General features: G+C 54.8%; 1 protein-coding gene across 1 annotated transcript in view; it reads right to left on the minus strand.

Annotated features, from left to right (window-relative positions):
* LOC130030117 (transcriptional repressor scratch 2) overlaps positions 1–13615 on the minus strand; it is a 238639-nt gene that overhangs the window by 13936 nt on the left and 211088 nt on the right. The gene's annotated exons all lie outside the window — the stretch shown is intronic.

Raw genomic sequence — 13615 nt, forward strand, 5'->3', positions numbered from 1 at the left:
TCCCGCTGGAACTCTGCAGGTCAGCTCCTTTGTCTCCGGGAGGATATCAGCACATCCCCACCCCCGCTCCCACCCCAGCCTCCCGCCGCGGGAGAACTCAGCCCCCTGCCCGGAGGCTACTTGGCCAAGTGCCATGGGGGTGGGCTGGCCTCAGCCAGAGTGGGGTGGCCCGTGCGAGAGAGTTCCGGAACCAGACTCCAGGAATGCTGGCATCCCATTGGTTCCCAGCATGTGTTCTGCTTATGGGCTCCTGGGTGGAGGTGGGGGGGAGGGGGTGTCCAGGGCGGGCTTTTGGGATGGGGTCATCCAATGCTGTTTAGGAGGCTGGGGACCCAGAAAGGTCCAAGAGGTGTCCAAGCTCTCATGGTGACTCAGCAGAAATTTCCAGAGACCCTACTTGACCTTTCGGGTATCCCTAAATCAAGGGCTAGCCCCCGTCTTTTGCAGCATGGCATGGAGACCTCAGATAAAATCTGGACTGTGAATTTTGCCGAGACTGTGCATGGTCTGGAAGGACCCACACACCTGTCTACTTGTGTAATTTTACAGTTGTGTTTGACCTTAATATGTGTGTCCCCTGGCACCTTTCTTTTTTACCACTGTCACCAGGATTTGAGGTGACCGCCCCACCCCCACAAACCCATGGCCCAGCCCACTGGTCGCTACTCTTGCCACATAAGCCTGGTTTCAGAACCCTGCAGTCGCCCTGGGGATGTGGCCCAGGCCAGCTGGAGACAGGGCTCTGTGTTGGACTGTGATGTGCAGTAGGATGCACCTTGGGAGCTGCTCTGTGCCTCAGTTTCCCCATGAATGAAATGGGTGTGATCTAAGTGCAGGGTCTGCAGGGAGCCTCCTAGAGTCATGCATGGGAAGGGCTTGGCACAGTGCCCAGCGGCTAATCGGGGCTCGGCATATGTGGTTTTTCTATGTGCGGCTATGTGGGAGTTCCCAGACCCCACTTAACACGTGTACGAGGTTCCGAGAAGTCAGCGGTGGCCCAGACAGCCCCTCGCCCTGGCTTCCGTGGTGCTGGTGTTCCAGGGACGATGGCTGGAACCCTCGGTGTAAATGCTATGCTTTCAGATGGTGTCTGGGGTCGGGACAGACAGGAAACAGGGTGAGTGATAGAGAAGAATGGTCATGTTCCTCGGAGGGGTGACAAGCTGAGTCTTCAGGGAGAAGTGACATCTGGGAGGATCTGTCAGCCTGGGAGTGAGCCGGGGGAGATGCAGAGACCTCCAGGAGCGAAGGCTAAGCAGGACAGGGGTGGGGGACAGCAGGGAGGGGAAGAAGATGCCTTCAGACCGGAACCCTGAATCAGAGTTGGGGTGGGATGGAGAAATGAATGACTGCAGGGATGTGATTCAGCCTTTGACATGGGTCTATTTCTTGGTTTGGGGAATAACTTATTCTGCTGTTTGTGTGGACAAATAATTGATAATGACTCCAATAATAGTCTTTTTTTTTTTAGTTTCGTCTGGGTCCTGAGTGCCTAGGGCAGTGGGTGATATAGTCGGATGGCTGCTCATGGACACTGCTTGCCTGGTGGTGGTAACGCAGTCCAGAGCATCATGGATGTCGAAGCCTCACAGACATCACAGTGACCTGGGGACAGGCCTGGGACAGGACTTCTACCTCAGGTCTTCTCACTAGGCAGGATGGAGGGTTATTGTCCCCTGCAGGGACAGGTGGAGTCCCCTCAGAAGTAACCCTATAGCCTGTTAGGGTCAGGATAGGGTGAGATCCGGGTCTGTGCCAATGGGCTGGATGTGTCATCAGACCTTCCATAGGGAAGAAAGCTTCAGTCCGGCTAATGAAGTTCACAAGTACCTACAAAGGCGGAGACCTTCCACGTGAGAGAAAGACACAATTTCATCATGAGCACCCAGAGAATGGGCTTTAGTCCCCCAGATGGCCCCCAGCACTGGCTTCCTGGTTTCAGACATTCACTCTTAGGAACTCACATCTCTGAGTCTTACCTGGTAAGAAGAGAACTTGGTTCAAAGGGATGTTGGCTGCGGTACCAGAGACGGAAAGCCTGGTGGCATATTCTGCAGCCATGAGAATAATCAGATGAAGGAAAGCGCAGAGAATTCCGGTGTGAAGGAGGCAGAATCCAGAAGTCACTCACAGCATGTTCACAACTAGAAATAAAAATAAAACAAACATGCACAGAAAGTAGAGCAGGAAGCTGGTAGGACAATGGGTCTCCCCGCTTTTCTTTGTGCCTGCCTTCCTTCCTTCTTTCCTTCTTTCCTTCTTTCCTTCCTTCCTTCCTTCCTTCCTTCCTTCCTTCCTCCCTCCCTCCCTTCCTTCCTTCCACCCTCCTCTCCTTTCTCTGCTCCTCTCCTTTCCCCTCTCCTCTCCTCTTCTCCCCTCCCATCCCTTCTCCTCTCCTCTCCTCTCCTCTCCTCTCCTCTCCTCTCCTCTCCTCTTCTCTCCCCTCTTTAATGTGTGCCCATTAATTTTCCAATAAATTTATTCCATTCATTATTTACAAAATAAATATTCCATAAATTATTTTCATTCAATACTTATCTTGAGCACTTGCTAACTACTATCTGCCTCTAAAAAAAAAAAAAGACACAATAAAGCTTTTTCTTTTTCCTGTTTGGCTTATTTGTTTTGGTTTGGGGCCACACCTGGTGATGTTCAAAGGTTACTTCTGGCTCTGCACTCCTGGTGGTGCTGAAGGGACCATAGGGGATGCTGGGGGTCGAACCCGAGTGGGCCACGTGCAAGTGAAATGCCCTACCTGCTATACTAGCTCTCCAGCCCAGGACATTCATTCTCCTGGTGGCAAAGTTCCTCATCCATGATAATAACTATTGCATCAGCGCCATTACCGAGGGTCTGAACACTTGTCTTTCACAGAAAGAAGCTGGTCTTAGCCAGGGGCTGAAGACGAAAAGGATTCGAAGTCAGCCTGTTTTCAGATGGAGTGCGTGCTCTGCTGTTACCCAGATGAACGCTTCTCTCTGCTCCTGTGTCTGCATCTGTTCAGAGGGGATATTGATGACCGAATGATAATGGGCCTCTGAAGAGCCTAGAGGAGGCCTTGGCACACAGTAACTTGACGTGATACATGTTGACTATTTTTGTTCCTTTTTTGGGTCACACCCGGTGCTGTTCAAAGACTCCTCCTGGCTCAGGAGTGACCCCTGGTGGTGCTTGGAGGAACATCTGTGGTTGTGGGATTGGGCTGGGATTGGCTGGACGCAGGGCAGGCCTGTTAACCCCCAGGACTATCTCCCTGGTCCCAAATGTTGACTGTTTTTATTCACCACCCTCTGATCTTAGCTTCAGTACTGTGGCAGGGGAGAAGGGTTTGTAACTGGCCCCTTTACTGATGGGATGAGTAAAAGGTTTGAAGTCACGAGGTCTCTGTGCTGAGAATCCCAGGGGGCCCCCACACCCATAAGGCTTACTGGCCACCTCCCCTCACATGTGCGAGCTGTGGCTCAACCTTCCCTCATTTCCTCTGTTGTTCTCCACAGTTTGGCTCTGCCCGGCCCATCTGATCTGGTTCATTTCTGGTGTCTCGGTGTGATGCTAGGGGCTGGCAGGGCCACCCCAGCCTCACTCTGACACCTAGAGAGAGCAGGGCATGGGTCTGACTTGCAGTTTCTCTCCAGGAACCAGGCACCCCACTTCCAGCACCACCTCTGCTCCCTCTGTTTCTGGCCTCCAGCATTCTTATCTGTCCAATGGGCCCAGCCCCGCCATCACCATTGGTTGCACGGAGTTCACTGGCACTGAGTCCTGTATGCAGCCCAATGAAAAGAGTGCGTGGCCGCAAGTGTGGCCGCGCCCACCTGCTGGGCGCCTTCCCGGGCAGCCCGCTCCCTCTTCCCGGAGCTTCTTTCCTGGTGTCTTTCTGCCAGGCCTCCTCCTCTGAGCCGCAGGAAGAAGGTAGGAGAGGAAGCACAACTGGGTGCTGGGGTGACTCACGATGCCCACCTGCCCAAGGGCTCATGGCGTGGCCTCAGGAATCTGATCCGTGCTGCCACGGCTCCTTGTCACTGGGGTCCTTCAGGAAGCCGTCCTGCGAGGTGCCAACGCTCTCCTGGGGTCAGGCCTATGCAGAAGGCCAGAGGTCCTGGGAGCTGGGGGATGCCTGGGGGCAGCGGGGAGGAAGACAGAGTAGCCAGTGCGGGGTTCCAGGGTGAATATCCCCTGCGGGTGCAGCTAGGTGAGGCTCCAACGCCCGCAAGGGCTGAGAAGTTGCTGGGCCTCAGCGTCCACTGCCCACAGCAGAGCCCGCGGCGGCCCCTCCTCCGCGGCTGCGTGCTTTCCTTCTCCGATTAATGACTACTTTCAGCTCTGGGCCGCCCGCCAGCGCCTGATGGACGCACTTTCCAGACATTTCCTCCGTTGGTTCGCTCCCTCTCCTGTCCAGCAGACTGGCATGTCAGGCCCATCTCACAGGGAAGGAAACGGAGCCGAGAGAGGCTACCGAGCTGGTTCGAGGCTCCCTGGGCAGCAGGTGGGGGAAGTCTTGGCTGCCGCCTGGACGGAAGCTGGCAGGGTCTGCTAGGATCTGCACCCCCACCGCCACCTGAAACGGTTGTGTCCTCTTTCCTTCTTCCTCAGCTTAGGATCTCTGAGCCCAGGTTGACTGTAGGAAGGGGCCAACTGGCGCTTGGAGCAGCGTCCCAGACCCTCCTTAAGGTCTGTTTTGTTCCATAGCATGATTACACTATTTGTGGGGTATGAAAAAAAAATAGTGTAAGACTAATCTCCAATGACAGAAGAAACATGGACCAGAAGGATTGGTCCACAGTTGGAAGCTTGTCACTGTGTGTGTGGGGGTAGAGGGCAGTTAGAAAGTTAGGATAGAGAAGGGACCATGATGACAATGCTGCTTGGAAATGGTCACTCTGGACAAGAGCTGAGTGCAGAAAGGAGCAAATGAATATGATAACCTCTCAGATCCTTTATTGCAAACCATAATGTGAAGAAGGAAGAGGAGGAGGAGGAGGAAGAAGAAAAAGGAGAGGGAGAAGGAGGAAGAGGAGGAGGAGGAGGAGGAGGAGGAGAAGAAGAAGAAGAAGAAGATGAAGAAGAAGAAGAAGAAGAAGAAGGAGGAGGAGGAGGAGGAGGAGGAGGAGGAGGAAGAAATAGTGGGGGGTGGTGTGGCAGGAGAGACACTGGGGACATCGGTGGTGGGAAATGTACACTGTGGAGGGATGGGTGTTGGAATATTGTATGGCTGAAACCCAATCATGAACTGTGTATCTCACAGTGATTCAATAAATAAATAAATAGATAAATAAATGAATGTCTGCTGTGTTCCCTCAAAGCCTGCAGCCTCCAGGCCTTTGCACATGCTGTTTTCTGGCTCTGACACTCATCCTCTCTGCCCAGCTGATTCCTCATCCCAGCTCACAGCTGCAGCCCAGGGACTAGCCTGGGACACTGAGGCATGGGGGAAGGGGCATGTGCCCCAGCCTGAGGGCCGGAGTGACTGGCACTCACAGTGCCAGCAGCTCAGCGCACCCCTCACACGATGAGCTTCACTGGCTGTGAACTGGGCCCATTGCCTCTCCTCTTTTCCTGACGAGGAAACCGAGGCTCAGAGCAGTGTAATGACTTGCCCCAGGAGACCCCGCAAGGTGTCAGGATTCAAACGAGGCTCTTCAGAGGCCCAGCCTGGCTCTGAGACCCCCGAGTCTCCTCTTAGAGAGCCCAAAGGTGCCAATGCAGGGGAGGGGGACTCCTCCCCGGGTCTCTGTCGCTCCCCCACCTCCGCAGTGCTGGCAACTCCTCAAGGGTGTTGGGGGGATCTGCTCCTTCTGCTGTCACACCCCAACCTCCTAGACCATAGGAAGGGCTCAGTGAATACAGTAGTAACGCGAATGAATGAATGAATGAATGAATGAATGAGGATCCGCCTTGTGGTCACATTCATCCGCCCTTGGCCTCAGCTTGGATTGGTTTGTCAACCCTCCAGACTTCCATCTGTTTCGAGGTGGGGGGCAGTGACCCCGACAACCCCCCACTGCAGTGTTTCTCACGCCCCAGCCCCTGCGCCTTACCATCTGAGCAGCTCCTGGAACCCTCTCGAGAGGCTTGGCGGAGAATTGAGTCCACAGGCTCCCACTGGTCCTGGGGACTTGGGCCGGGCCTCTAGGCAGGGGCAGAGTAGGGAGAAGCACCTGTTGCAAGAGGCCAGAGGAGACAGTTCAGAGTTTGGGCCTAAATCACTTCCCATCCCAGATCCAGCTCTTCAAGCTGTGTTACTTTGAGCAAGTTACTTTACCTCTCTGTGCGTCTGTTTTTGTCTTTTATTTTGGAGCCACACCCGGCAGTGCTCAGGGATTACTCCTGGTTCTGAGCTCAGGGATCATTTCTAACAGGATTCTGGGGACTGAGCTGGGTGCCAGGGATCAAGTCTGTGATGGCCACGTGCAAGGCAACCCCCTGCCTGCTGTGCTTCACTGTTGCCCCTGTGGATAAGGGTGACTCCTCCGGCAGGACCTCCTGCCACCTCCCCTCCCCCTCCACAGCAAAGCCCAGAACTGACCCTGGCGCATGCCGCGGCGGCTGTGCAAGCTGCAGAGTTGGCATTCCCGGGCTCCCGGGCTCCTGGCACAGGGCAATCACCCCCCTCAGCACCCGGCGCTGCCTCCTGCTCCGCCCGCTGCCCAGTGCCAGCTGGGAGCCATCAGCCTCGGGAGAAGCCGGGAGGTGCCAGGTGTGCGGAGGCTGGAGTTAGCAGTAGTGCCCCAGGCCTGACCCTGGTCTGGGTGTCCATGTGCCCCGGTGTCCCCCTTCCCAGCCTTCTTCTGGCTGCCTGGCAGCAGGGATGTGAGGACTTCAGAGCACACGTGGTCTGGGTTCAAATTCAGCCTCTGCTGCATTCAAACCTTGCTTCCTTGCACCTCCACTCTGACCCTCCCCTCCCATTCCCTCCCCTCCTTCCCCTCCCCTCCCCTTCCCCCCTTTCGTCCCCTCCCCTTCTCTCCCCTCCCCCCCTCCCCTCCCCTCCCCTCCCCTGCACTTCCTTCCTCTCCCCTGCCCTGTGATCCTGGCCTGATGTTTCTGTAGAGTATGGCACAGGGCAATGTCCTGGCCTTGGGGACAACTCACTTGTGAGACTGACACTGTTAGAATGGGTCAGGCTCCTGGGCCTTTGGCCATGCTGCCTTTGGACACTGAATGTACAGGCGGCCACTGTGTAACCAGCACCAAGGGGCTAAGTGTGGTGGCTGCAAAGTGGATACTGGTTCCCTGCTCCAGCTGGTCCCCCTCTGTGGCGCGGCTGAAGGCATAGACGATGACTCCGAATCTCTGAGCCTTGCTTTTCTCTCCTGTGAGATGGGCATGGAGCAGCTCTAGAAAGCCGAGCGTGGCAGAGACACAGGTGGAGCCGGGGACAGGGGGAGCACCTGACCCTGGTGCCTGGAAGCCCCCCCAGCTGCTCTGCCTTCTCCAGGGGCAGGCTCCATGCCGGCCTTCCCCGCGTCCGCTGCAGCCGAGGTGGCCATGCTGCACACACTTAGCCCCTTGGTGCTGGTTACACAGTGGCCGCCTGTACATTCAGTGTCCAAAGGCAGCATGGCCAAAGGTCCAGGAGCCTGACCCATTCTAACAGCGTCAGTCTTACAAGTGACTTAGAGTCTTGTCCCCAAGTCCAGGACTTTGGCACGACTAGGGGCTTTGAGTTGCTCTCTCTGAAGCCTCCAGTCCTGGTATCAGACTCTCCTGCAGATTGTTCGAGCCTGCTAGTGGGCCTGGATCCTGATTGGCTGAGCAAACGCCTGTCCTGATCCAGAACTCCGGGTCTAAGACCCTCACATTGGCTGGAACCTCCTCGACTCCGTTCTTCTGGCTGCTCAGACTCCTTGTGGGGGGGGGGGGGGCGGTCTGCAGATGCCCAGGTCTCTCTATTATTCTCATGCCCAGGGGTGAGAAGGCTCGGGGGCTGTGCACATGTGTGGCTCTGAGTACAGTGTGACTCAAAGTCCTGATGTGTGTCCGCGATATAGACAGAGAGGTGTCGTAGAGATGGTTTTGACCCATTGCTGCTCTCCCCGATCCCTGCATGAGCTTTCTCTTATTCTTTTGAAAGTAAGGGCCCCAAAGGGAGACATTCTCCCAGGAATATATAAACAGAACTCAACAGGGAAGGACAATCCCCTTCCTCACTATGGGCATTAGGTCTCTGTTAACATAACAGGACAATTTTTTTTCTTTGCTTTTTGGGTCACACCCAGCGATGCACAGGGGTTACTCCTGGCTCTGCACTCTGGAATTACTCCTGGCAGTGCTCAGGGTACCATATGGAATGCTGGGAATCGAACCCGGGTCGGCCGCATGCAAGGCAAACACCCTACCCGCTGTGCTATCTCTCCAGCTCCATAACCAGACATTTTCTATGCTTCTTGGTTTGCCTGCAGCCAACCATGAGGTTCCGTTTTCCTTTAGGGCCCCTTCCCTTTTGTGCTGCTAACTCTCATTTTACTGCCCCTTTTTCCAGAATCTCATTCTCAAAATGCCCCGGATCCCCCCCCCCCACCCTACCTCCCCAGCCCCAAAGTACAGAAAATTGATTGCAATCCAAGAGCCTACTTTGGCTGGTAACAGTGGCCTGGAGCAGAGTGTTGAGATGGATTCTGGAACTGTGCTCGGGCCGTGTGGAAGACAGCTGTGATTAATTCCCGATGTCTGCCAAGACACAGCCAGAGAAATGCCTGCATGTTCGTGATGCACTTGTCTTCCTCTCTCCTGCAGGTGCTCCTAACCTGCAGTCCCTGGGCAGATTCTGGAGGTCCAGCGCGAACTCCGCTAGGGCAAGTATTACAGCTTTCGTTTTGAGGGTCACACCCGGTATTGCTCATGGGTCACTCCTAGCTCTGCACTCAGGAATTATTCCTGGTGGTGCTCAGGGAACCGTATGGGATGCCTCGTGACTGCCCTACCTGCTGTACTATTTCTCCAGCCCCCCAAAGTATTTGAGCTTTAACTTATCTCCTCTCTCTCTGAAGTTGTCCTTCCTTCCATGCCAAATGCAGGTGATGGGAGCTAGAGTGATGACTCAGGGACTGAGTTCTGCAAGGAACAGGTTCAGGGTTCATCCCCAGCCACTGTATAGCTCCCTGAGCACTGCTGGAAGCAACCCTCAGAGCACAGAGCTTGGGGGAACCCCAGCACTGCCAGGTGTGGCCCCAATATGGCCCCCGTCTCTGATACAGACCCCAGAGGACAGTGGTGTCATCAGGGCTAAGGTTTTGTCACTGAAAGCAATCACAGATTTTTTTTCGTTGCTTTTTGGGTTACACCCGGTGATGCACAGGGGTTACTCCTGGTTCTGCACTCAGGAATTACTCCTGGAGGTGCTCAGGGAACCATATGGGATGCTGGGAATCAAACCCGGGTTGACCACATGCAAGGCAAATGCCCTACCCGCTGTGCTATTATTGCTCCAGCCCCAATCACAGATATTTTCTTAGCGCCTTACAGATATTCCCAGTTATCTTGAAATTTTATTTATATGGATCTTGATTTGAAAATCATAACAGTCACGTGTTGAATCTTGTGTTATATAATACGTGACAAAGAAGCCCGTGTATTGCTGTGGTGCAAATATGTTTTGAATATTTTGATAGCCGTTTTTAGCATAATTGGTTTCCTTTGTCATGTGGTTGCCTTTGCCATATCTATTCTATTTGAGAGACTTAAAAGCACCATTTGAGTCAGGAGCTCGGGCGTCATCAGATAGCCTCACTGGGGCTGCAGGAACGCTGAGGTTACAGGTGTCCCTTCGGTGGGTTTCCGGGACTCCTTTGACCTCTTCTCAAGGTCTCTCTGAGTCCCTGATCTGGGCAGAGAGCAGAGGGTGGGATGGAGTCCAGCCCACCCTTAGGAGAAGCCCTCGCATCATCACCAGCTGCCTGAGACATGGGTAGAGTGAAAGCCTTTTAGTTGCTGGAGGTGAGGTTGTGCTGGAGAATTTGTGGCTGGGTTATCGCTCAAGAGCTGTTAGAGGTTGCTGTGTTGTAGCACGAGACAAGGGAAGAAGCTTGAGGCTGGAAGGAAGTTAATTGTTTTTTTGGTGTTGGTGGGGGGTGGGGGGCATATTCAGCAATGCTTAGAGTATACTCCGGGCTCTGTGCTCAGGGATCACTCCCGATGGGGCTCAGGGAACCATTGTGCCAGGAATTGAACCCAGATTGGTCACATATAAGGCAAAGTTCCTGCCGGCTGTATTGTTGCCTCTCGGATGGAAGTTCTAATCATAGAGCATCTCAGATCAAACCCCCCTTAATGAACTCACAGCCTTGGCCTCCAGGAGTCCGGAGCACAGAAGGGAAAATAAGGGAAACTGGGACTTCAATTCCTTTGTCCTGCTTTTTCAACATGCAAGGCCTACCACCTTCCTTTAGTTTTCATTCCTTCCTTCCTTCCTTCATTCACTCACTCACATTCACTTTAGGGCCTCCTCACTGTGATGATGTGCTGGGACCTGCCTGGGCTGGGCATCTGGCAGACGGGGAGAGATCAGACCCAGTCCTGCCTTCAAATGGCACTGGCCCACGGATGCAGTTCCCCCAGCAAAGAGGAGTCCTGGAAGCCCCTCCGAGGAGGTGACGTCTCAAATAAGTTAAGATTTAGTAGGTCCCTGGGTGCTAAGGAAGAAAGCCCTGGAAGCAAAACAGTAGGTATAGAATCGAGGGAGAGTCAAGAAGGCCCAGAGAGGCAGAGCATTGAGTTGGGTGGGGGTGGTGGGAGAGGTGGGAGATGATCAAAGGAGTCACACAGGAAGCTTAGAAGACAGACTGGACAGTGGCCCGCTGTGGGGAGGGTAGACCATGGGGCCTCCACTGCCCCATCTGTTGGTGGCACTCAACTGTGACTCCCATCGCCTGGGGAAGTTCAAGGTCACTGCATGGGATGGGGAGGTGAAGACCAAGGTCACTGCATGGGATGGGAAGGTGAATACCAACTCACCAGGCCGGGCAGAGGCCAGCAGGGGAGCTGGGCCGAGCGCAGAGCATTGCCGGACCCTGCACGCAGGCCCCTGGGCCGAGCAAACGGAGCCGGGCCTGTGCCTTTATTTATGGGCTGTGTGAGCAATTTGCTGCTTGTGCCCGGCCGGCCGGCGGGGTGTGCGGTGCGGGGATTACTCACGCCCCAGTTGTGGTGCAGCCTCTGCAGGCTTCGGGGTAATGAGTGAGGTAATTAAGTGTAAAAGACAGGAGCGGGCAGGGGAGGGCCGAGGGGCCCCAGAGCAGTCACTGGTTCTTTTCAGGAGCAGGGGAGTGAGATAATGTAGGATAATAGCGTGGCCCGGCCCTGCTCAGGCGGCCGGCCTGGGCGCAGAGTTGCCCCCCAAATGGCCAATACAATTCAGCCTTTTTAGGGGGAAATGGGGGGGCTCGCGCAGGGCCCGGCTCCCGGGGACAGCTGTATGGAAATGACAGCTCCTCTCCTGGGTCCGGTCCCGCCGGGGTGGCTGAAGGTGGAGAGCCGGCGCCCGTGGCTGGGAAGAAGCAGACAGGACCTGGGAAGCACCAGGAGCCAGGTGAGGGGCCCCCCGGGGCTAGAGGAGGGGGTCTCAGCGGGGAGAAGAGACCCGAATGAGCGGAGGGAAGGGAGTCGGTGGGAAGAGGGGCTGGGCCCCAGGTGGGCTGTGTTCCTTCTTTGGGCCGCCTCCTCCTCCTCCTCCTCCTCCTCCTCCTCCTCCTCCTCCTCCTCCTCCTCCTCCTCCTCCTCGTGAGGAGTCTGGAGGATCGGCAGGAGGGGGCGGAGTCCTGGGAAAGAGTGGGTGCTCTCTAAAGCTTGATGCTGTCTCCACCCATCAGAGAGCACCAGTCAGCACGTATCGTGCAAAATAGCCAGTGACAGCCTACCACGTCCAGGTCCACCCTCCCACCCAACCCGGCATGGGCAGACCACAACAAAGAAAACGGGAAAGCCCCCTTTCCTCCTGGCGTTGCCATTCCCAGCAGTGAGACTAACACTCACTCATTAGACACATACACAGACGTTCACACCTATGCCAGCATGTGTGAGGGGTGTGCCCGGACACCTGGGAAATGAAAGAAGTCAGGGTTATTTATTGCAGTCTTGTCGGGCCTCACGGAATGGTCGGCACAATCTGTCTGTTCTCCACGAACCAATGGAAGAAGAAAATATGTCCAGGAATAGTATGCAGTCACGAAAAGGGACGAGCCTTTGAAGATCTCTGCAAGATCTAGCGGCAGGTAAGGAAGGAATATGAGAAATGCTTTGTGGGCTGAAAGTGGAAGGAATCACATTGGCTTGGTTTCCTCTTCCGTGCTTGGGTGCTGTTGTAATGGTCTGCATTTGCATACACACAGAATGTGGTCACTTTAGGGGGCTGAAGTGATAGCACAGCAGGTCGGGTATTTGCCTTGCACACGGTTAACCCGGGTTCGATTCCCAGCATCCCATATGGTCCCCTGAGCACCGCCAGGGGTAATTCCTGAGTGCAGAACCCGGAGTAACCCCTGTGCATCACCAAGTGTGACCCCCCCCCCCAAAAAAGAATGTGGTCACTTTAGTGTGGTTGGGTTACTGAACACTGAGCTAGAGTGCACCAGATAGTCCACGTGATCTGAGGGTCCCTGACATTAGAGTCCCTGGGGCTGTACTTGATGCACGTGCCTCTGTCCTTGGGATCATATGCATAGCCTCATGTGTATCAGGCAGGTGCCGTGGCCCCTAGGCTATCCCCTGCATCCCCAAAGTATTTCCACATCAGCTTGCTTTTGTAAAAAACTAAGAATACTTGTTGTTAGTAGAGAGGATGGAGGTTGGCACGAGAGGCACCAAGTGAACGTACTGGTGTCTCAAACCCAATATTAGCACAATTCCCTCCCCTCCCTTTCCTGTCCAACAGTTTTGTTGGAGGTGATGGGTGGGACCTGGGACGGCCACTGAGCAAGGACAAGGCGCAGTGTCACAGAGGATTGAGCTGACCTCGCTCTGAACAAGGAGCTCTGGGCCCTGCCCGAGCACATGGAAGAATGAGGTGTCTGAAAGAGGGGAATGCCAGGAAAGGCCCCGGGGGGGTTGGGTTGGGCTTGCAGAGCTAAGTGTAAACGCAAGGCTTTGAACATACCCAGATCAGCATAGATGCGAATCTCAATGGGCCATACGTACAGGTAATAGGTCTTAGCAGCTCTGTCCACAGAGAGAACCCGTGTAGCACTGAGTACACCAGCACCCAGACCTCAGTTTTTCTAGACTGTTCTCATCCTCACTGAGAGGAGGAGGGATCCTCCGGGCTCCTGATTGCTGGGGCAGGGGCAAGCATCTGGTAAGCCCGGCACCTCTCAGACCACCAAGTAGAAGCGCTTAAGCAGGGGCTGGAGAGATAACACAGCGGGTAGCTGTGAAGCGCCTTGCATGCGGCCGACCCGGGTTCAATTCCCAGCAACCCATATGGTCCCCTGAGCACCGCCAGAAGTAATTCCTGAGTGCATGAGCCAGAAGTAACCCCTGTGCATCGCTGGGTGTGACACGAAAAGAAAAAAAAAAGTTCTTAAGCAGTGCTGAGGACTGACGTGTCAGAGGAGCAAAGTGACACTGATCACACCAGAGATAATTTGAGGATCAAAATAAATTGTGACTGGGGCTGGGGTAC

The sequence above is a fragment of the Sorex fumeus genome, unplaced genomic scaffold (assembly GCF_029834395.1).
Source record: "Sorex fumeus unplaced genomic scaffold, SorFum_2.1 ptg000044l, whole genome shotgun sequence".
NCBI lineage: Eukaryota > Metazoa > Chordata > Mammalia > Eulipotyphla > Soricidae > Sorex > Sorex fumeus.